This window comes from Tamandua tetradactyla, chromosome X (genome assembly GCF_023851605.1).
Source record: "Tamandua tetradactyla isolate mTamTet1 chromosome X, mTamTet1.pri, whole genome shotgun sequence".
In the NCBI taxonomy this organism is placed as follows: Eukaryota; Metazoa; Chordata; class Mammalia; order Pilosa; family Myrmecophagidae; genus Tamandua; species Tamandua tetradactyla.
The window spans coordinates 92,452,952-92,478,115 of record NC_135353.1 but is presented as its reverse complement, the minus strand read 5'-3'; the positions used below and the strand labels follow the sequence as shown (position 1 = coordinate 92,478,115).

General features: G+C 38.9%; 1 protein-coding gene across 4 annotated transcripts in view; it reads left to right on the top strand.

Moving 5' to 3' along the window:
• Window positions 1–25,164, top strand: part of ATP7A (ATPase copper transporting alpha) — a 320,386-nt gene that overhangs the window by 116,064 nt on the left and 179,158 nt on the right. The window lies entirely within an intron of this gene.

Here is a 25,164-nt window from a genome sequence, read left to right as displayed (position 1 = left end):
TAGATAAAAGGAGCATCAGACACAAGGTTTTAATAATCACACAGTCACATTGTGAAAGCGCTATCATTATGCAATCATCTTAAAGAAACATGGCTACTGGAACACAGCTCTACATTTTCAGGCAATTCCTCCAGCCTCTCCATTACATCTTGAATAACAAGATGATATCTACTTAATGAGTATGAATAACTTCTAGGATAACCTCTCGACTCTGTTTGGAATCTCAGCCACTGACACTTTGTCTCATTTCACTCTTCCCCCTGTTGGTCGAGAAAGTTTTCTCAATCCTTTGATGCTGGGTGTCAGCTCATTCTAGGGGTTTTCTCAATCCCTTGATGCAAAGTCTCAGCTCATTGTACGATTTCTGTCCTACATTGCCAGGAAGGTCCACACCCCTGGGAGTCATGTCTCATGTAGACAGGGGAGGGTGGTGAGTTTGCTTGTTGTGTTGGCTGGAGAGAAAGACCACATCTGAACAACAAAAGAGGTTCCCTTGGGGTGACTCTTAGGCCTAATTTTAAGTAGGCTTGACCTGTCCTTTGCGGGGTTGAGTTTCATATGAACAAACCCCAAGACTGGGGGCTCAGCGAATAGCTTTGATTGTCCACACTGCTTGTGAGAAAATCAAGAATTCAACTTGGGGAAGTTGAATTTTCCCCCTTCCTCACCATTCCCTGAAGGGGACTTTGCAAATACTTTTTTATTCTCTGTTCAAATCACTCTGGGATTTATTGGGGCATCACTCTGGACAAACCAACAAAATCTCATGTCCTACTCAAGGTTCCGTGTGCTTATGGTGTTCAATTAAGCTGTCTACATAAGTTATATTAGGAAATGCACTGGTCAAAATATAAATTTTGTACCAAATAAACATTTTTTGGTTTAGTCTCACACATAACTTAAAATTTTAAAATATTAATTGCCATCTATTTTCAGCACCCTGCAGTAATGACATTCCTTTGTTCTTCCTCATGCAAAAACATTTTTAAAATTTGTATATTTTGTCACTATCATTATACACTCTAAGCATTCCTAGATTATACTGTCTCAATCTTTAACGTCTATCTTTCTTTCTGATTTCATTTGTGCCCCCAGCCCTCCTCCCTCTATCATTCTCACATTCAGTTTCATTCAGTATTTTAACATCATTGTATTACAGTTAGGTAGCATTGTGCTGTTCATTTCTGAGTTTTTACATTCAGTCCTGTTGCATAATCTGTATCCCTTCAGCTCCAATTACCCAATATCTTACCCTGTTTCTATGTCCTCATGATCTGTGTTGCCAACGAAATTCTCCAAGTTTATTCACTAATGTCAGTTTATATCAGTGAGACCATACAGTATTTGTCCTTTTGTTTCTGGTTAATCTCCCTCAGCATAATGTCCTCAAGGTCCATCCATGTTGTTACATACTTCATAACTTTATTCTGTCTTAAAGCTGCATAATATTCCATCGTATGTATATACCACAGTTTGTTTAGCCACTCCTCTGTTGATGGACATTTTGGCTGTTTCCATCTCTGTGCAATTGTAAATAATGCTGCTATAAACATTGGTGTGCAAATGTCCATTTGTGTCCTTCCCCTCATGTCCTCTGAGTAGATACTTAGCAGTGGTATTTCCGCATCATATTGAAATTCTGTATTTAGCTTTTTGAGGAAATGCCAAACTGCCTTCCACAGTGGCTCTACCATTTGACGTTCCCACCAACACTGGATAAGTGTGCCTCTTTCTCCACATCCTCTCCAACACTTGTCATTTTCTGTTTTATTGATAATGGCCATTCTGGTGGGTGTGAGATGATATCTCATTGTGGTTTTTTTTTTTTTTTTTTTAACATGGACAGGCACCAGGAATCGAACCCGGGTTCTCTGGCATGGCAGGCAAGCGTCCTTGCCTGCTGAGCCAACGTGGCCCGCCCTCTCATTGTGGTTTTGATATACATTTCCCTAATAGCCAGGGAAGGTGAGCATCTTTTCATGTGCCTTTTGGCCATTTGTATTTCCTCTTCTGAGAAGTGTCTGTTCAAGTCTTTTTCCCATTTTGTAATTGGGTTGGCTGTCTTTTTGTTGTTGAGTTGAACAATCTCTTTATAAATTCTGCATACTAGACCTTTATCTGATATATCGTTTCCAAATATTGTCTCCCATTGTGTAGGCTGTCTCTTTACTTTCTTGACAAAGTTCTTTGATGCACAAAAGTGTTTAATTTTGAGGAGTTACCATTTATTTATTTCTTTCTTCACTGCTCTTGCTTTGGATGTAAGGTCTAGGAAACCACCTCCTAGCATAAGATTTATAAGATATTTCCCTACATTTTCTTCTAACAGTTTTATGGTCTTAGATCTAATGTTTAGGTCTTTGGTCCATTTTGAGTTAATTTTTGTATAGGGTGTGAGATATGGGTCCTCTTTCATTCTTTTGCATATGGATATCCAATTCTCTAGGCACAATTTATTGAGGAGACGCTTCTGTCCCAGATGAGTTGGCTTGGCTGCCTTATCAAAGATCAGTTGTCCATAGATGAGAGGGTCTATACCTGAACACTCTATTCTATTCCATTGGTCAGTATATCTATCTTTATGCCATTACCATGTTGTTTTTACCACTGTAGCTTCATAATATGCCTTGAAGTCAGGTAGCATGAGACCTCCGAACTCATTTTTTTTCCTCAGGGTACTTTTAGCTTTATGGGCCACCCCCCCCTCAATTCATTGATTTGATTTTTGATGAGGTTTTCCATGTCTGTTCGTTTATTCTGAATTGTTTAAACTCCTGTATCTCATTTGAATTGTTGATTTGTTCCTTTGACTGGGCCATATCTTCAATTTTCCTAGTGTGATTTTTTATTTTTTGCTGGTGTATAGGCATTTAATTACCTTAATTAGTTTATTCTGGAGGTTGTTTTCACTTCTTTTACCTAGGGTTTTCTTGCTGGATGAATTTGTTGTCTGTCTGTCTGTTCTTTGATCTCCAGTTCAGCTTTTTCTGGACCTCTAGCTTAGGTTTGTTTAACAGGAGAAATTTTCAGTTCTTGTTTTTCTGTTTCTTGCCCTGCCTGTATGGTACCTTTCCCCCCACCGTAGGAGGGGGGGAAAGGAGGGTCTGCTTAGATATTATAGGCCCCAGCCGGATTTTCCCAGACCAAACTGACCTTCTGTCAGGAGGAAAGAGTCACCTGCATCAGTTTTCCCTGAGGGTGAGACCCAGCAGGTTAAACGACTTCCCTGTGAAGTCTCTGGACACTGTTTTTCTTATCCTGCCCAGTATGTGGCGCTTGTCTACCTGCAGGTCCCACCAGCATTAGATGATGCAGTACCTTTAACTCTGGCAGACTCTCCCTGCTGGGGGCATGGTGGAGACAGAGGAGAGATTGTAGGCTGGTTTTAATGGCTTCAAATTACCAAGCCCTGGGGTCTGAATTCCTTGAGGGAGGGAATCCACCTGAGTTGGGCTTCATCCCTCCCCTGGGAAAGGCACATTCTCCAGAAAAGTTCTCAAACAAGCTTGTTTCTGCTTATGCCTGGGGCAGTTGCAGCCTGAGAAGTCCTGCCACTGTATCCAAAGGCAGTCAAGACTTTGTAGAAACACAGCCTCAAAAAACTCTGTTTCTTTTTCTGTCAGCCCTGCCCCCTTGGCGCCTGGGCAAAAATGAGCAACCTCTGCTTTGACCAGGTTCAGCTGAGCTCGGGGCCTATTTTTAGTAGTGAGAATTTGTGAATTAATTCCACAATTGGAGCTTAGTTGTGCTCAGCCCCTGCTGCTGGTAAAGTCCCCTTCCTTTCCCCTCTGGTGAGCAGTCTGTGGGGGAGGGATGCTAGCCACCACAACTTGGTGAACTTACAGTTCTGGGGGGTGCTCGCAGCCAGTCTAGCTGCTCCAGACTGAGGTACGCTGTGTGTCCACTCACTGACGTGGCCCCAGGAGATGTTCTGTACTCTTTCTAGTTATTTAGTAGGTGTTCTGGAGGATGAACTAAATTGCGCACCTTGCTTAGCCGCCATGTTGTCTAACCCTCTAATTCTTTCATAAATATTTGGTGGAATTCACATGTGAAGGTAACTGGTCCTGGACTTTTCTCTTTTGTTAGCTTCTTAATGACTAATTCAATTTCTTTACTTGTGATTGGTTTATTGAGGTCATCTATTTCTTCTTGAGTCAATGTTGGTTGTTCATGCCTTTCTAAGAAGTTGTCCAGTTGATTAGCTAGTTTATAAGCTTAATGTTGTTTATTAGCATAATATTGTTCATGATATCCTCTCATTACCTCCTTTATTTTTGTGGGGTCAGTGGTTATGTTTCATTTTCCATTTTTTATTTTGTTTATTTACATTCTCTCTCTTCTTCTTTTTGTCAGCCTTGCTAAGGGTCCATCAATCTTATTGATCTTCTCATAGAACCAACTTCTGGTTTTGTTGATTTTCTTGATTGTTCTCGTGTTCTCAATTTCATTTATTTCTGCTCTAATCTTCATTATTTCTTGCCTTTTGCTTGCTTTTGGATTAGTTTGCTGTTCTTTGTCTAGTTCGTCCAAGTGAACAGTTAAGCCCTCATATTTTGCTCTTTCTTCTTTTTTGGTATAGGTATTTAGGGCATAAATTTCCCTCTTAGCACTGCCTTTGTTGCATCCCATAAATTTTGATATGTTTTCATTTTCATTTTGCCTCAAGATATTTACTGATTTCTCTTCTAATTTCTTCCTTCACCCACTGGTTATTGAAGAGTGTGTTTTTGAGCCTACATATATTTGTGAGTTTTCTAGCATTCTGCCTATTATTCATTTCCACCTTCATTCTTTTATGATCCGAGAAAGTGTTTTGTATAATTTCAGTCTTTTTCAATTTATTGAAACCTGCTTTGTGACCCAGTATATAGTCTATCCTTGAGAATGATTCATGAGCCCTTCAAAAAACAGTGTATCCTACTGTTGTGGGGTAATATTCTATAAATGTCTGTCAAGTCTAGTTCATTTATTTTATTATTCACATTCTCTATTTCTTTACTGATCCTCTGTCTAGATGTTCTGTCCATTGATGAGAGTGGTGAATTGAAGTCTTCAGCTATTACTGTTGATGTGTCTATTTCTCTTTTCTGTGTTTCTTGCATGTATTTTTGCGCACTCTGTCTTGATGCATGAATATTTATGATTGTTATGACTTCTTGTTTAACTGCTCCTTTTATTAATGCATAGTGTCCTTCTTTCTCTCTTTCAATTGTTTTACATTTGAAGTCTAATTTGTTGGGTATTAATATAGCTACTTTTGCTCTTTTCTGATTGCTGTTTGCATGAAATATCTTTCCCCAACTTTTCACTTTCAACCTATGTTTATCCTTGGGTCTAAAATGTGTCTCCTTTAGGCACATATAGGTGGGTCCTGTTTTTTCCATTCTGCCAGTCTGTGTCTTTTGCTGAGGGAGTTTAATCCATTAACATTTAGTGCTATTACTGTAAGGGCAGTATTTTCTCCTACCATTTTTCCTTTTGGATTTTACATGTCATATCTAATTTTTCTTCCTTTTATCTTTACTGATAGTCTTCATTTCTACCCTCTTCTCCACACTTCTCTCTACTGTCTTTTCCTATCTGTCCCTAGTGCTCCCTTTAGTATTTCTTGCAGAACTGGTCTCTTGGTCACAAATTCTCTCAGTGAATTTTTGCCTGAAAATGTTTTAATTTCCCCCTCATTTTTGAAGGACAGTTTTGTTGGATATAGAATTCTTGGCTTGCAGTTTTTTTCTCTTATTATCATAAACATATCATACCACTGTTGCTTCACCTCCATAGTTTCTGCTGAGAAATCTGTGCATAGTCTTTTTTGGCTTCCCTTGTATATGATGGATTGGTTTTCTCTTGCTGCTTTCAAAATTCTGTCTTTCTTTTTGACATCTGACATTCTGATTAGTAAGTGTCTTGTAGTACGTCTGTTTGGATCTATTCTGTTTGGGGTACGCTGCACTTCTTTGATCTGTAATTTTAAGTATTTCAAAAGAGTTGGGAAATTTTCAGTGATAATTTCCTCCATTTGTTTTTTTTTCTCATTTTGCAAATTGATTTTTATTTATAGTAACATTTCTTATTAATATACTTACATTATTTTATTTCATATTAAAATATGTATGCTCTTTGATTTGTCTATGTGCTGATGAAAGTTTAGTTTTTCTTATTAATCACTTTTGTAGTAAATGTGGCAGAGGATATGCTTATAAATTTCACAAATCAGTACAATCAGAATTGATGGCTCAAGAAAAGATTCAGTAATAAACATCCACATTTAAACTGTGTAAGTACGAAACTGAATATGCAATTGCCAAACCTGGATGCGAGCAATTTATCTTTTCCCCAGTGAGGCTAAAATGTCATCTAATTAGCTTATCTTAGTCATTTTGTGAATAACATTGTTGTTTGTGTTTTTTTCTCCTTTGAAAACTGCCTGTTCTTGTGACTTAATACGATTTTAATTAGCTTCTTTTTATTCTTATTAATTTTAGTTCATTGTGTATTCTGGATATTACATTACTTGCAGTATATATACAACAAATACTCTCCAAATGGATTTGACTACTTTATTTGTAGTGCTACTCTATTATGCTTAAATATTATAGTTCCATAGAAATTGTAAACTTTTGTTTTATGATTTCTAGATTCCGTGTCAGCCCCTATATTAGGAAAGGTATTTGGTTGCTGCTTCATTTTCATTTAGAAATCATACTATTCTACATATGCAATCAGTAATTCTTAACATCATCACATAGATGCATGATCATCGTTTCTTAGTACATTTGCATCGGTTTAGAAGAACTAGCAACACAACAGAAAAATTTATAGAATGTTAATATAGAGAAAAAAATTAAAGTAATAATAATAGTAAAAAAACAAAACAAAACAAAACAAAAACCTATAGCTCAGATGCAGCCTCATTCAGTGTTTTAACATGATTACTTTACAATTAGGTATTATTGTGCTGTCCATTTTTGAGTTTTTGTATCTAGTCCTGTTGCACAGTCTGTATCCCTTCCGCTCCAATTACCCATTATCTTACCCTGTTTCTAACTCCTGCTGGACTCTGTTACCAATGACATATTCCAAGTTTATTCTCAAATGTCAGTTCATATCAGTGGGACCATACAGTATTTGTCTTTTAGTTTTTGGCTAGACTCACTCAGCATAATGTTCTCTAGGTCCATCCATGTTATTACATGCTTCATAAGTTTATCCTGTCTTAAAGCTGCATAAGATTCCATTGTATGTATATACCACAGTTTGTTTAGCCACTCGTCTGTTGATGGACATTTTGGCTGTTTCCATCTCTTTGCAATTGTAAATAACGCTGCTATAAACATTGGTGTGCAAATGTCCGTTTGTGTCTTTGCCCTTAAGTCCTTTGAGTAGATTCCGAGCAATGGTATTGCTGGGTCATATGGCAATTCTATATTCAGCTTTTTGAGGAACCGCCAAACTGCCCTCCACAGTGGTTGCACCCTTTGACATTCCCACCAACAGTGGATAAGTGTGCCTCTTTCTCCGCATCCTCTCCAGCACTTGTCATTTTCTATTTTGTTGATAATGGCCATTCTGGTGGGTGTGAGATGATATCTCATTGTGGTTTTGATTTGTATTTCTCTAACGGCCAGGGACATTGAGCATCTCTTCATGTGCCTTTTGGCCATTGTATTTCCTCTTCTGATAGGTGTCTGTTCAAGTCTTTTTCCCATTTTGTAATTGGGTTGGCTGTCTTTTTGTTGTTGAGTTGAACAATCTCTTTATAAATTCTGGATTCTAGACCTTTATCTGATATGTCATTTCCAAATATTGTCTCCCATTGTGTAAGCTGTCTTCCTACTTTCTTGATGAAGTTCTTTGATGCACAAAAGTGTTTAATTTTGAGGAGTTCCCATTTATTTATTTCCTTCTTCAGTGCTCTTGCTTTAGGTTTAAGGTCCATAAAACCGCCTCCAATTGTAAGTTTCATAAGCTATCTCCATACATTTTCCTCTAACTATTTTATGGTCTTAGACCTAATGTTTAGATCTTTGATCCATTTTGAGTTAACTTTTGTATAGGGTGTGAGATATGGGTCTTCTTTCATTCTTTTGCATATGGATATCCAGTTCTCTAGGCACCATTTATTGAAGAGACTGTTCTGTCCCAGGTGAGTTGGCTTGACTGCCTTATCAAAGATCAAATGTCCATAGATGAGAGGGTCTATATCTGAGCACTCTATTCGATTCCATTGGTCGATATATCTATCTTTATGCCAATACCATGCTGTTTTGACCACTGTGGCTTCATAATATGCCTTAAAGTCAGGCAGCGCGAGACCTCCAGCTTCGTTTTTTTTCCTCAAGATGTTTTTAGCAATTCGGGGCACCCTGCCCTTCCAGATAAATTTGCTTATTGGTTTTTCTATTTCTGAAAAATAAGTTGTTGGGATTTTGATTGGTATTGCATTGAATCTGTAAATCAATTTAGGTAGGATTGACATCTTAGCTATATTTAGTCTTCCAATCCATGAACACGGTATGCCCTTCCATCTATTTAGGTCTTCTGTGATTTCTTTTAGCAGTTTTTTGTAGTTTTCTTTATATAGGTTTTTTGTCTCTTTAGTTAAATTTATTCCTAGGTATTTTATTCTTTTAGTTGCAATTGTAAATGGGATTCGTTTCTTGATTCCCCCTCAGCTTGTTCATTACTAGTGTATAGAAATGCTACAGATTTTTGAATGTTGATCTTGTAACCTGCCACTTTGCTGTACTCATTTATTAGCTCTAGTAGTTTTGTTGTGGATTTTTCCGGGTTTTTGACGTATAGTATCATATCGTCTGCAAACAGTGATAGTTTTACTTCTTCCTTTCCAATTTTAATGCCTTATATTTCTTTTTCTTGTCTAATTGCTCTGGCTAGAACCTCCAACACAATGTTGAATAATAGTGGTGGTAGTGGACATCCTTGTCTTGTTCCTGATCTTAGGGGGAAAGTTTTTAGTTTATCCCCATTGAGGATGATATTAGCTGTGGGTTTTTCATATATTCCCTCTATCATTTTAAGGAAGTTCCCTTGTATTCCTGTCCTTTGAAGTGTTTTCAACAGGAAAGGATGTTGAATCTTGTCAAATGCCTTCTCTGCATCAATTGAGATGATCATGTGATTTTTCTGCTTTGATTTGTTGATATGGTGTATTACATTAATTGATTTTCTTATGTTGAACCATCCTTGCATACCTGGGATGAATCCTACTTGGTCATGATGTATAATTCTTTTAATGTGTTGTTGGATACGATTTGCTAGAATTTTATTGAGGATTTTTGCATCTATATTCATTAGAGAGATTGGTCTGTAGTTTTTTTTTTTTTGGAATATCTTTGCCTGGTTTTGGTATGAGGGTGATGTTGGCTTCATAGAATGAATTAGGCAGTTTTCCCTCCACTTCGATTTTTTTGAAGAGTTTGAGTAGAGTTGGTACTAATTCTTTCTGGAATGTTTGATAGAATTCACATGTGAAGCCGTCTGGTCCTGGACTTTTCTTTTTGGAAGCTTTTGAATGACTAATTCAATTTCTTGTGATTGGTTTGTTGAGGTCATCTATGTCTTCTTGAGTCAAAGTTGGTTGTTCATGTCTTTCCAGGAACCCGTCCATTTCCTCTAAATTGTTGTATTTATTAGCGTAAAGTTGTTCATAGTATCCTGTTATTACCTCCTTTATTTCTGTGAGGTCAGTAGTTATGTCTCCTCTTCCATTTCTGATCTTATTTATTTGCATCCTCTCTCTTCTTCTTTTTGTCAATCTTGATAGGGGCCCATCAATCTTATTGATTTTCTCATAGAACCAACTTCTGGTCTTAGTGATTTTCTCTATTGTTTTCATGTTTTCAATTTCACTTATTTCTGCTCTAATCTTTGTTATTTCTTTCCTTTTGCTTGCTTTGGGATTAGTTTGCTGTTCTTTCTCCAGTTCTTCCAAGTGGACAGTTAATTCCTGCATTTTTGTCTTTTCTTCTTTTCTGATATAGGCATTTAGGGCAATAAATTTCCCTCTTTGCACTGCCTTTGCTGCATCCCATAAGTTTTGATATGTTGTGTTTTCATTTTCATTCGCCTCGAGGTATTTACTAATTTCTCTAGCAATTTCTTCTTTGACCCACTCGTTGTTTAGGAGTGTATTGTTGAGCCTCCACGTATTTGCGAATTTTCTGGCACTCGGCCTATTATTGATTTCCAACTTCATTCCTTTATGATCCGAGAAAGTGTTGTGTATGATTTCAATCTTTTTAAATTTGTTAAGACTTGCTTTGTGACCCAGCATATGGTCTATCTATGAGAATGATCCATGAGCACTTGAGAAAAAGGCGTATCCTGTTGTTGTCAGATGTAATTTCCTATGAATGTCTGTTAAGTCTAGCTCATTTGTAGTAATATTCAGATTCTCTATTTCTTTATTGATTCTCTGTCTGGATGTTCTGTCCTTTGATGAGAGTGGTGAATTGAAGTCTCCAACTATTATGGTATATGAGTCTATTTCCCTTTTCAGTGTTTGCAGTGTATTCCTCATGTATTTTGGGGCATTCTGGTTCGGTGCATATATATTTATGATTGTTATGTCTTCTTGTTTAATTGTTCCTTTTATTAGTATATAATGTCCTTTTTTGTGTGTTTTAACTGTTTTACATTTGAAGTCTAATTTGTTGGATATTAGTGTACCCACTCCTGCTCTTTTCTGGTTATTATTTGGATGAAATATCTTTTCCCAACCTTTCACTTTCAACCTATGTTTATCTTTGGGTCTAAGATGTGTTTCCTGTAGACAGCATATAGAAGGATCCTGTTTTTTAATCCGTTCTGCCAATCTGTGTCTTTTGATTGGGGAATTCAGTCCATTAACATTTAGTGTTATTACTGTTTGGATAATATTTTCCTCTACCATTTTGCCTTTTGTATTATATATATCATATCTGATTTTCCTTCTTTCTACACCCTTCTCCATACCTCTCTCTTCTTTCTTTTCGTATCTGACTCTAGTGCTCCCTTTAGTATTTCTTGCAGCGCTGGTCTCTTGGTCACAAATTCTCTCAGTGACTTTTTGTCTGAGAATGTTTTAATTTCTCCCTCATTTTTGAAGGACAATTTTGCTGGATATAGAATTCTTGGTTGGCAGTTTTTCTCTTTTAGTAACTTAAATATATCATCCCACTGTCTTTTAGCTTCCATGGTTTCTCCTGAGAAATCTACACATAGTCTTATTGGGTTTCCCTTGTATGTGATGGATTGTTTTTCTCTTGCTGCTTTCAAGATCCTCTCTTTCTCTTTGACCTCTGACATTCTAACTAGTAAGTGTCTTGGAGGACGCCTATTTGTTTCTAATCTCTTGAGGTGCGCTGCATTTTTTGGATCTGTAATTTTAGGTCTTTCATAAGAATTGAGAAATTTTCAGTGATAATTTCTTCCATTAGTTTTTCTCCTCCTTTTCCCTTCTCTTCTCCTTCTGGGACACCCACAACACGTATATTTGTGTGATTCATATTGTCCTTGAGTTCCCTGATACCCTGTTCAAATTTTTCCGTTCTTTTCCTGATAGTTTCTCTTTCTTTTTGGAATTCAGATGTTCCATCCTCCAAATCACTAATTCTATCTTCTGTCTCTTTAAATCTATCATTGTGGGTATCCATTGTTTTTTCCATCTTTTCTGCTTTATCCTTCACTTCTATAAGTTCTGTGATTTGTTTTTTCAGTTTTTCTATTTCTTCTTTTTGTTCAGCCCATGTCTTCTTCATGTCCTCCCTCAATTTATCGATTTCGTTTTTGAAGAGGTTTTCCATTTCTGTTCGTATATTCAGCATTAGTTGTCTCAGCTCCTGTATCTCATTTGAACTATTGGTTTGTTCCTTTGACTGGGCCATATTTTCAATCTTCTGAGCGTGGTCTGTTATCTTCTGCTGGCATCTGGGCATTTAGTCAGATTTCACTGGGTGTTGGATTCAACAGGTTGGAAGATCTTTCTGTGACATCTCTGGGTTCTGTTTTTCTTATCCTGCCCAGTAGGTGGCGCTCGTGGCACACGTTTGTCTCACGTGTTTGGAAGGGATCCCCCCCGTCACCGTTCTCCATGGCCTGGGGATTTCCGATCCAATTCTCTCAGTTGGTCCGGGGGGCCGCGCATGGTGGGGGCGCCAGATGCCACGGCTTGAGGGGACCCTGTGGCTCCTTTATTAATGCCCCTATTGGTGTTTGGTTGGACCCAGTCCCTGCCACTGTCGGAAATTCCCTCCTCTCCCAGGCGGGGTGCCGGTCGCCGGCCTCCGCGGCCTGGGGAACTCGCCACCGGACCAGGAATCCGCCCGTGGGGGAGGGGCACCGGTTGCCGGCCACCGCGGCTTGGGTAGCCCTCTGATCCGAGACTCGTAGCCGTTCCAGGAAGCCACCCGCAAAACACGGGCGCTGGCCGCCGCGGCTTGGGAAACTTGCCTCTCCGAGACTCTCAGCCAGCCCGGGAAGGAGAGAGGGAGGAGCTCCGGCTGCCAGCTGCCGTGGCTCGGGGAAGCGCGCACCGCTCGGGAATCTCACCGCAGCAGAGTCTCGCAGTCAGTCTAGTCAGTCCAGACTGGGGTACGCTGTGTGTCCATTCCCTGCCGTGGCCCCAGGAGCTGTTCTGCTCTGTTTCTGTTCACCTAGTAGTTGCTCTGCAGGAGGAACTAAGACGCGCGTACCTTACTAAGCCGCCATCTTGGCCCCCTTTCACCAGGATCCCTCCATTTGTTTTTGTCCTTCTTTTCTCTTCTCTTTTCCTTCTGGGATGCTCACAGCATGTATATTCATCTACTTCAATTTGTCATTCAATTCCCTGAGTCCCTGCTCGTATTTTCCCATTCTTTTCCCTATATTTTCTTTTGCTTGTCGAATTTCAGGTTTCCCATCTTCCAGTTCACTAATCCTGTCTTCTGCCTCTTGAAATCTAGCATTGTAAGTTTCCATTGTTTTTTTTAATCTCTTCTATTGTGCCTTTCATTCTCATAAGTTTTGTGATTTGTTTTTTCTGACTTTTGATTTCTTCTTTTTGTTCATCCGTTGCCTTCTTTATATCCTCCCTCAGTTGATTGATTTGATTTTTAATGTGATTTTTCCATGTCTGTTTGAACATCTTGAATTTATTTGTTCAACTCCTGTATCTTCTTTGAATGGTTGGTTTGTTCCTTTGACTGGGCCATATCTTCAGTTTTCCTAATATGATTTGTTTTTTTATGCTGGCATGTAGACATTTAATTTCCTTAGTTTTTTCTGGAGATTGTTTTCACTTTTTTACCTAGGACTTTCTTGCCGGACAACTTTGTTGTCTTTCTGTCCTTTGACATTCAGTTCAGCTTATTCTAGACCTCTAGTTTTGGTTTTGTTTAACAGATCAGAATTTTTCAGTTCTTGTTTTCTTGTTTCTTGCTCTGCCTGTATGGTGCCCATTTTTTTTTCTTTAATGGCGGTCTGCTTATGTGTTATAGACCCCAGTCAGGTTTTCTCAGACCAGATTGGCCTCCTTTCAGGAAGAAGGAGTCATCTCCATCAGTATTCCCTGAGAATGAGGCCCGGCAGGTTGAAAAACTTTCCCATGAAGCCTCTAGACTCTGTTTTTCCTATCCTGCCTAGTATGTGATGCTTATCTGCCTGTGGCCCCAGCAGCATCGAGTGATGTGATTCTTTTAACTTCAGCAGACTCCCTGCTGAGGCACGTTCTAGACAGAGGAGAGGTTGTTGGCTGGATTTAATCACTTCAGTTTTCCAGACCCTGAAGTCTGAATTCACCTGAACTGGGCCCCACCCCTCTCCTGGGGAAGGTACAGCCTTCAGGGAATTATTTCATTTCACCTGACTAGACTCTTTGCTTCTCAGACAAGCTTAATTCTGCCCTTGTGTGGGACAGTTGGAGCCTGAGAATCCTTGCTGTTGTATGCAAAGAGCAGTCAAGCCATAGAATCACAGCCATAAAAAAGAAAATTAAAAAAATCCTATTCAGAGCAGGCCCCCTCCATCCTCGGGTTTCCCAATCAAGAGCCTAATTTGGTATGTTGCTCTATGTATCTCCAGGTCCTATGTGCCCCTTCCTTTCCTTCAGGGCGCAGACCTTTTCTAGTATTTTGTGCTGTCTGATCTGAGAAAACCTCTTTTTTTTTCTTTTTCTGTCAGCCCTGCCCTGCCCCTTCTGTGCTGGGGTAAAAACAGCAACCTCAGCTTTTACTTGAGGTTCAACTGAACTGGGGGTGTATTTTTAGTAGTCAGAATTTGTTAATTAATTCCACAATTGGAGCTTGGTTGAGCTCAGCCCCTTGCTGTTAGTAAAGTCTCTTTCCACTCCAGGAACCAGCCTGTGGGGGAGGGTTGCCAGCCTCCACGGCTTGGAGGACTCACGGTTATGGTTGGGATCACAGATGGTCCAGCTTGTCCAGACTGGTGTACACTGTGGGTCTGGTCAGTTTTGTGGTCCTGGCAGTTGTTCTGTACTGTTCCCGGCTGTTTACTAGCTGCTCTGGAGGATGAACTAAATTCCACACATCACTATGCCACCATCTTGGATGTCTCTGTACCATGCTGTTTTGACCATTGTGGCTTTATAATAAGTTTTAAAACCAAGGAGTATTAATTCTCTCACTTCAGTATTCTTTTAGCTATTAGCTAAAAGGATGCTTTTAGCTATTCTGGGTCTCTTTCTGCTCCAGATGAATTCAGTAACTAACTTTTTCAAGTCTTCAAAGTAGGTAGTTGGGATTTTGATTGGTCCTATGTTTAATCTGTAGATCAATTTGGGTAGAATTGATATCTTAACTACATGTAACCTTCCTATCCATGAGCATGAAATATCTTTCCAACTTGTTTGATTTCTTTTAACAATGTTATATAGTTTTCTGTGTACAAGTCCTTTATATCGGTAGTGAAGTGTTCATTCTTAGATACTTAATTCTTTTAGTTGCTATTTTAACAATGATTTTTTTTTTTGCTTGAGCAGGCACCAGAAATTGAACCCTGGTCTCCAACATGGCAGGCGAGAATTTTGCCACCGAGCTACTGTCGCACTGCCTGTTAGTTGCTATTTTTGATGTTTTTTTTCCATTAATTAACTCCTCATTTAGGTCACTGCTTGTGTATAGAAACATTATTGATTTTTGCAGATTAATTTTATGACCTGCCCCCTTGCTGAATTTGCTTATTAGCTCAAGTAACTTGGTGGTAGATTTCTCAAGATTTTCCATGTATAGTATCATGTCAAGGGCAAGTAATGAAAGTTTTACTTCTTCCTTTCTAATTTGGATGAGTTTTATTTCCTTTTCCTGTGTGAGTTCTCTCACTAGAACTTCCAGTAAAATGTTGAATAATGGTGGTGACAGAAGCCATCCTTGTCTCATTACCACTCTTAGGGGGAAAGCTTTCAGCCTCTCACAATTGAGTCCAGTGCTGGTTATGGATTTTGCATATATGTCTTTTATCATGTTGAGGAATTTACCTTTGATTATTACCTTTTTGAAGGGGTTTTATCAGAAAAGGTTGTTGAATTTTGTCGAGTGCTTTTTCAGCATCATCAGTTGAGATGATCATATGATTTTTCCTGTTCGATTTGTTAACGTGCTGTATTACATTAGCTGATTTTCATGGTTGAATCATCCTTGCATTCCTGGTATAAGTCCCATTTGATCATGGTGTATAATTGTTTTAATGTACTGTTGGGTTCAATTTGCTAATACCTTGTTGAGAAGTTTTGCATTTGTGTTAATTAGGGAGAGTTGTCTGTAGTTTTCCTTTCTCGCATCACTGGTTTTGGTATTAAAGTCATGTTAGCTTCATAACATGAGTTAGGCAGTGTTCCTTTTTTCTCAATTTTTTGGAAAAGTTTGACTAGAATTGGTGTTAGTTCTTTTTGGAATGTTTGATAAGATTCCTCTGTGAAGCCATCTGACCATAGGCTTTTCTTTGTAAGAATGCTGTTGATGATTGAATGAATCTCTTTACTTATAATTGGTTTGTTGAGATCTATTTTTTCCTGACTCTGTGTAGCTTGTTCTTGTTTTTCTACGAATTTGTTTATTTCATTTAAGCTGTCTAGTTTATTGGCATGTAGTTGTTCATAGTATCCTCTTATGATTTCTTTTATCAGGGTCTGTAGTAATGAGCCCCCTTTCTCATTTCTGATTTTGTTTATTTGTATCTGCTCTCTGTTTTTCTTTGTCAGCCTTGCTAGTAGCCCATAGATTTTATTGATTTTCTCAAAGACCCAACTTTTGGTTTTATTGATTCTTTCTGTTGTTCTTTTGTTCTGTCATTCATTTAACTGTGCTTTTGCTTTGGGGTTAGTTTGTTGTTCCTTCTCAAGTTCCTCCAGGTGAGCAATTAAGTCCTCGATATTTACTCTTTTTTCTTTTTTAATATAGGCATTTAAGGCAAGAAGTTTCCCTCCCAGAACAGCTTTTACTGTATCCCATAAGTTCTGAAATATTGTATTCTCATTTTCATTCATCTATAATAGCTCCTGATTTGTCTAGCAATTGCTTCTTTGACCCGCTGATTGTTTAAGAGTGTGTTATTTAATCTCCTTATATTTATGAAAGTTCTTGTTCTTTGGTGGTTATTGATTTCCAGCTTCATTCCATTGTGATCAAGAAAGTGCTTTGAATAATTGCAATGTTTTTAAATTTATAAAGACCTGTTGTGTGCCCCAGCATATGATCTATCATAGAGAATGTTCCCTGAGCACTTTAGAAGAATGTATACCCTGAGGTTTTAGGGTGTAATGACCTATATATGTCTGTTAGGTCTAATTCATTCATCAAATTGTTAAGTCTTCTATAGCCTTGTTGATCCTTTGTCTGGTTATTCTGTCTATAGAGTAGAGTGGTATATTAAAGTTTCCTGCTATTATTGTTGATACTGTCTGTCACTCCCTTTAGTTTTGCCAATGTCTGTCTCATGTACTTGGGAGCGCCTTGCTTGGGAGTATAAATATTTATGATTGTCATTTCTTCTTGGTGAATTGTCCCTTTTATTTATATATTGTGTCCTTTTTCTCTTATGATGTCTTTATATTTAAAGTTTATTTTGTCTGATATTAGTATAGCTGTTACTGCTTTCTTTTGCTTACAGTTTGGGTGTAACATCTTTTTCCTTCCTTTCAGTTTCAGTCTATTTGTATCCTTGTGTCTAAAATGAGTCTCTTGTAAACTGCATATAGCTGGATTATATTTCTTTTTTTTTAACATTTTTATTGATAAAACTTAACATACATTCTTAATATACAAACATTTCATACATGGTGTACAGTCAGTGACTCATAATATCATCACCTAATTGTGTATTCATCACCATGATCATTTTTCTGAACATTTGCATCACTCCACAAAAAGAAATAAAAAAGAGAAAAGAAAAACTCACATTCTATACCCTTTACCGCTCTTTCTCATTGACCACTAGTGTTTCCATCTACCCATTCATTTTAACCTTTGTCCTACCTATTATTTGTTTATTTTTTATCCATATTTTTACTCATCTGTCCATACCCTAGATAAAAAAGCATCAGACCCAAGGTTTTCACAGTCATACAGTCACATTGTAAAAACCATATCATTATACAATCATCTTCAAGAAACAAGGCTACTGGAACAGAGCTCTAGAGTTTCTGGTACCTCTCTGTAGCCACTCCAATACAGTGTAAAGTAAAAAGGGATATCTATATAATGCATAAGAATAACCTTTAGGATAACCTCTTGACTCTGTTTGAGTCCCTTAGCTGCTGACACTTTTTTTTCTCTTTTCTCATACCCCTTTTGGTCAAGAGGGTCTTTTCAATCCCTTCATGCTGGGTCCCAGCTCATCCTGGGATTTCTGTCCCATGTTGCCAGGGAGATTTACACCCATGGGATTCATGTCTCACGTAGGGTTGGAGGGCAGTGAGTTCACTTGCTGTGTTGGCCCAGAGAAAGAGGCCACATCTGAGCAACAAAAGAGGTTCTCTGGGGGTGACTCTTAGGCCTAATTTTAAGTAGGCTTAGTCTGCCCTTTGCAGGAATAAGTTTCATAGATGCAAACCGGAAGATTGAAGGGTCAGCCTGTAATTTGTTTTCCCCTCTGTTTGCAAGAATATCAGAAATTCTCCAAATGGATTATATATATTTATATATATATATATATATATTTTTTATAATTTATTTATTTTTTATTTTTTTTTATTAACGGAAAGAAAAGAAAAAAAAAGAAATTAACACAACATTTAGAAATCATACCGTTCTACATATGCACTCAGTAATTCTTAACATCATCACATAGATGCATGATCATTGTTTCTTAGTACATTTGCATCGGTTTAGAGGAACTAGCAACACAACAGAAAAAGATATAAAATGTTAATAAAAAGAAAAGAAATAAAAGTAGTAATAATAGTAAAAAACAACAACAACAAACAAACCAACAAGCAAACAAAAACAAAAAAAACCCTATAGCTCAGATGCAGCTTCATTCAGTGTTTTAACATGATTACTTTACAATTAGGTATTATTGTGCTGTCCATTTTTGAGTTTTTGTATCTAGTCCTGTTGCACAGTCTGTATCCCTTCCGCTCCAATTACCCATTATCTTACCCTGTTTCTAACTCCTGCTGGACTCTGTTACCAATGACATATTCCAAGTTTATTCTCGAATGTCGGTTCACATCAGTGGGACCATACAGTATTTGTCCTTTAGTTTTTGGCTAGATTCACTCAGCATAATGTTCTCTAGGTCCATCCATGTTATTACATGCATCATAAGTTTATCCTGTCTTAAAGCTGCATAATATTCCATCGTATCCATTCTGCCTATATGTATCTTTTAATTGGTAAATTTAGCCCATCAACATTCAAAGTTATTACGGAAAAAGCATTTCTTGATTCCATCATCTTATCTTTTTAATTTTATTTGTCAAATCTATATATTCTTTCCCCTCTTTCTCTTCGTATTCTTTAAATTACCCTTAGTGGTACTCTTCAATTCTGCGCCCTCCTCCAGACCGCCCTATGCTGTCTTTTTTTTTTTTTTTTTTTTTCAGCTAGCAGAACTCCTTTTAGTGTTTCTTTTAGGGCCAGTCTCTTGTTGACAAATTCTTTCAGAACTTCTTTGTGAAAACTTTAATCTCTCCCTCAATTTTGAAGGACAATTTGGCTGGGTACAGAATTCTTGCCTGGAAGTTTTTCTCTTTCAGGATAATAAACATATCATACCACTGCCTTCTCACCTCCAAGTTGCTAGTTGTGTAGTCTGAACTCCGTCTTATTTGGTTTCCCTTGTATGTAGTAGATTGTTTTTCTCTTGCCGCTTTCAGGATTTTCTGCTTCTCTTCAACATTTGGCAGACTGATTATTATGTGCCTTGGGGAAGGCCTATTTGGATTTATTCTGTTTGGAGTTCATTGGGCTTCTTTGATTTGTATATTTATGTCCTTTTTGAGGGTTGGGAAGTTTTCCCCCATTACATATCCTCAACTACTGTTCCTAGCCCTTTACTCCTCTCTTCTCCTTCTGGGACACCAATGATTCTTATATTTGTGCAGTTTGTTTTGTCTATCATTTCCCTGAGTTCCCATTCACTTTTTCCATCTTTTTTCCCTTTTGCTGTTTTGAGTCTTTGAAGTCAATCATCCTGACCTGTATATCAGTTATTCTTTCTTCTATCTCTTCAAATATGGTGTTGTGTACCTCTAGTATATGTTTATTTCATCAACAGACTCTTTAATCTCTGTGATATCCGCTGTTTTTCTATTTGTCTTTCAAATTCCTCTTTATGCTCTTTTACTGTCTTCTTGATCTCCTTTATGACATTTGGTATCCAACTTATTTTATTAAGTAGAGTTGTATGAACATGTTTGATTAGTTGTTCCAATGTCTGTGTCTCTGTGTTTTACTTTGGTCATTAGGCAGGGCTATATTTTTCTGCATTGTGATATGCTTAGTGATCTGCTGTGTTCATGGCGTGTGAATATCTTGATTGATTTATTTTGGGAGTTGATTTCTTTCAGCATTCTAAGACCTTGTGTTTGTGGGATGGTTGTACAGCAAGGAGCAGGGCACGGGATGGAGCACTCGGTATGGTGATTTGTTTCAGGGCAGGTATGGGTGCAGGTTGGGGATGTTACACTAATGCTTGTGAACGTGGGCACCCAGTGGCCAGGAACGATGTGCACCAGTCTGGGGGGCATAAACCTGGTGCATGGTGAGACCCTTTGTGTACATGCATAGTTCTGTGGCAGTGGGTCAGTGTTATGCCTTCATTGATTGGGGGCAGATGTGATGTGGTTGCGCAGGTCAGCACTTTCTCAGAGTTGGGAAGTGAGGCTGTGGGCTGTGCGCATGTGTGGTTCTGGGACTGCTGTAAAGTCCAGCTCCCAGACCTGAATGACATGATTGGGAGCCCATGCACACGCGTGGGTTGGGAGTTCCATAAACATATGTTCTGAGCTCAGGGAGGGCTGGGTGAGGCTGTGCAACACTATGGGTGGGGTGCGGAGTAGCCTAGGTATGGAGGTTAGTGCCCACAACCTTTATGTGCTGGCAATGGCGTGCAGGGAGCAGGGAGGGGGAGGTAGTGCTCAGGAGGGGTACAAGAGAGGTGGGCTGGGCTGCACTTGGGGTGGGGTTGTGGGGCAGGTGCGTGCACTGAGGGCTGGTGGGGTGGGGGGTGCCTGGAGGGCAGGGAATGGGAGCAGGTGACGGGGTTCGGGTGCATGGGGTGTGGGGTAAGTCACTGGTCACAGGGCTGCACTGGTGAGGGTAGCATGCCCAAGAAACATGGCCTGGCTTACTTCCTAGGCTCCAGCTTTCTGTCTCTCAGTTGCTTGGCCTCCACAACCAGGGCTGCCTCATGTGGTGCAGAAGGCTCTCCCAGCTCAGCCATACTTCCAGATTGCTACTTCATTCGCCCTCCTGTCTCTTGTCTAACTTTCCCATGGGGTAGGACTAATCTCGAGCTACTCTAGTTGGCCATCTTCCCATAAGTGTCTCCAATTTACTTTAATTTTTCTCCAGAGCAGATGCCTGGGCTATTATTCCTTTCTTCATATTGAATAGTGAACTCTGTGGATGTGGCCCAAGTACTCTCTCCATTTTTGAAACACACTGTGGTAATTTTAAATTGTACACCAGTCAAGGCCATGTTGTTTTAATCCTTTCCTGTGGGTACAGACTTATTGTACATGGGAACTTTTGCTTAGGTTATTTCAATTCAAATCTGACCAATGTCATTCAATGTGGGCCTTAATCCTTTTACCCGAGTACTTTAGAAGAGGATAAAGCACAGGCCAACAGGACCTGAGAGGTCAGAGAAGCTGAGAAACAAGGACCACCCATAGACCCTGAGAGAGGAAGCCAAAAGCTAAAAGCAGTGAAACCTGGGATAAAAGGGCCAGCAGATGCCAACTATGTGCCTTCCCTTATGACAGATGTGCCCCAGAGGCTGGCAGCCTGTCTTCCAAGTCTAGGTATCATTCATTTGATGCTTCAGTTGGATATTTTCTTGACCTAATAACTAAATTATAAGTTAATAAATCTCTATAGTAAAACCAACCCATTTAGAAATGCCTGAAACTGTAGAGCTGTGTTCTAGTAGCCATGTTTCTTGAAGATGATTGTATAATGATTTAGCTTTCACAATGTGATTATGTGATTGTGAAAACCTTGTATCTGATGCTCTTTTTATCTATGGCATAGACAGATGAGTACAAAATATGGATTAAAAATTGGCGGGCCGCGGTGGCTCAGCGGGCAAAGTGCTTGCCTGCTATGCCGGAGGACCTCGGTTCGATTCCCGGCCCCAGCCCATGTAACAAAAACAAAGAAACAAAATACAATAAAACAAGAAAATGTTTAAAGATGTTTCCCTTTCTTCCTTCCTTCCTTCCTTCTATCCTTCCTTCCTTCTCTCTGTCTTTCCTTTAAAAAAATAAAAAATAAAAAAATAAATAAATAAATAAATAATAGAGGGAACAAATGTTAAAACAAATTGAGTAGATTGAAATACTAGTGATCAATGAAAGGGAGTGGTAAGGGGTGTAGAAAAAATAGGGGGAACAAAGGTTAAAATATACTGGGTAGATGAAAATACTACTGGTCAATGAGAGGGAGGGATAAGGGGTATGGTATGTATGAGTTTTTTCTTTTTATTTCTTTTTCTGGAGTTATGCAGATGTTCTAAAAAAATGATCATGGTGATGAATATACTGCTATGTGATGATATTGTGAGCCATTGATTGTACACCACGTATGGAATGTTTGTATGTTATGAATGTGTTGTATGTTGTTTATCAATAAAAATATTTAAAGAAAAAATCAACTCATTTCTAATATGTTACATTCTGACTGCTTTACCAAACCAAAACAGACAGCTTTGCCAGATAAAGAATTCTTGCTAGCAAATTTTCTCTTTCAGTATCTTAAATATATTGTACCTGTTTCATTTTGCCTCCATGGGATCTAATGAAAAATCAATACTTAGTCTTATGTTGCTTCCCTTCTTTATGCTGAATAATTTTCAGCTTGCTACATTCAGAATTCTACTCTTCTATTTGGTAGTTCATTGCAGTCTGATTAGAATATGTCTTGCAGTGATTCTGTTTGAAGTACGTTGGGCTTCTGGTATTCACATATTTATGTCTTTTATAAGGGTTGTGAAAATTTCAGCCATTGTTTCCTCAAATATTCTTCCTGGCCCCTTTCCCTTTCCTTTTCCTTCTTTCTTCAGGGATTCCTATGATTCATATGTTTGTCAGCTTCAGGTTGTCAATCATTTCTCTGACACCTTCCTCAAATTTTTCCATTTTTTCTCTGTTTCTTCATTTGTTTGTTAGAATTTGGTTGCTGTCTTCTAGTTCACTGATCTATTCTTCTGCCTCTTTAAATCAGCTGTTTTGCTTCTCTAATATATTTTAAATTTCAATTATAGTGTCTTTCATTTCCATAAGATCTTATAATTTCCTACATATTCTTTCAAATTCTTTATGTTTTCCTAGTGTCTTCTTAATACCCTTTATTTCTTTAGCCATCTATTGAATTTGTTTAGGAGATTTGTTTGAACATCTTTGTATCAACTTCTGTATCTCCTTTGACTTTTTAATTTGTCTTGGTCATATATTCTTGTTTCTTTGTATATCTTGTCACTTTTTGCTGCTATCTGTGCATGTAATCATTTTCATAAGATTATCATGAATGTTGTTTTCTTGTCTAAGATTTTGTTGTTGATTGGGTTTATGTTAAAGATCTTCTTTGGCACTTGCTTCTTCAGTATGGGTGTGCATACAAATTCTAAAGGGCATCGGGGAGAGGGTCATGAAAGCAGCCTCCCAATACCGTGCTTTCCCAGCCTTCCCAACAGATGATTCTCTTTGGCAACCTGTCCCCCAAGGCCCTACAAAGGTAGGTTATTTTTTAGCTTTCTGTGCCCTCTGCTTCTGAGATGGGTAGAAATAATGGCAGTGTGATCCTTTGGATGCATGTTTGGAAAGGACCAAAATTGTGGGACCCTGTGGTCCAATTTAACTGACCAACAATTTTGTTAGAACATTGCACGTCTCCCTCTGTTCCCATGTGGGAGAGCTTCCCTGATTCTCTCATTCTACAGCCACCAACTGGGCAGGATTTATTCCAACCCACACCTGCCATCCTCAAGGGTGGGGTATGTTCACTGGGAGCCATTGCAGAGTTGAGTCACTCACTGAACTTTCTCCATCAATGGAATCACTGGCACCACAGGTGGCCCGGACTCCTGTCTGGAAAGGAGCAGGTCTGCAGAACCAAGAGGAGCAATTTTGTCAGCCAAAAGTTAGATCAGAACTGTACTATGTCCCCCTCTGTTCCCAGGGGAGGGCTTCCTTTACTCTCCCAGTCTGCATGTAAGAACCTGGTTGACCAGAAGCTGTTAGCTTGGAGGGTGGGGAATATGTGCCAGGAGACATAGTGGAATTGAGTCACAACCTGTGGTCTCTCTGTGTGTGGAAATAATGACTCCTGTGGGCTCCTGATTGGAAATGTTCAAGGCTGCAGGACCAGTTTAATCAGTTTTACTAGCCAATGGATGGTTCAGAACTGTGCCACATCCCCCTATGTTCCCCAGGGGAAAGTTCTTCTCTGGCTGTCTTAGTCCACAGCAGCCAGCCAAGTGAGAGCCAGGCCAACCCGAAACTGCTAGCCTCAGGGGTGCAAGATGGGTGCCAGGAGCCATGGTCCAGTTTAATCAGTCACCACAGTTTCTGTGTGTGTAGAAACACTGACACCACAGGCGTCCTGGGCTCCTGCCTGGAGCGGATCAAGGCTGTGGGACCCAGGGGTCAACTTTGTTAGACAATAGTTGAATCAAAACTGTGCTACATCCTTCTCTGTTCCTGGTGGGAGGGCTTCCCTGTCTCTTCCAGTCTCAGCAGCAAGCCAGGCGAGAACCAGGTGGACCTGAAGCTGCTGGCCTTGGGGGTGGAGAGTGGGCTCTGGAACTCGTGACAGAGTTCAGTCACTCACTGTAGATTCTTTGTGTGTGAAAACAGTGGTGTCATGAGTGCTCTGGTTTCCTGTTTGGAAAGGATCAAGGCTGTAGGACCCAGAGGGTTAACTTTGCCTGCCAACAGTTGAATCAGAACTCTCTAGTGTGTTTTTAATCCCCATCATTATGCCTTTTATCCCTATTATTTTTTTTTTAACTTTCAAATTCTTCTTTATGCTCACACATTGTCTTTTCAATATGTGTTAGCTCTATATCCATATTTCTTTCATCTCCTTGAATTGGTTTAGGAAATTTGTTTGAGCTTGTTGATTAGTTCAAAATTCTGTCTCTCCTCTGAAATTTTAATTGGTTCCCTTGACTGAGCCATATCTTCCTCTCTCTTAGTATGGCTTGTAATTTTTTGCTGATGTCTGAGCATCTGATTATTTTGATGTATTAACTCTGAAGGTCAGTTTATCCCTCTTATGTAGCATTTTATTGTTGATTTGCTGTGTGTTAAAGCTCTCCTTTGATGCTTGGTCCAACTTATTCTGGATAGTTAGAGTAGCCCGTGTTTGTACAGATATTCTTAGCTCTACTTTGTCTGTTTCTTGCCTGGGTGTGTTTCAGTTTTTAAGATTGTACTTTTTGTGCCAAAAAAAAAAAATTCACCTCCAGGAGAAAGCGTCTTTCCCGAGTTCCTTCTCTGGA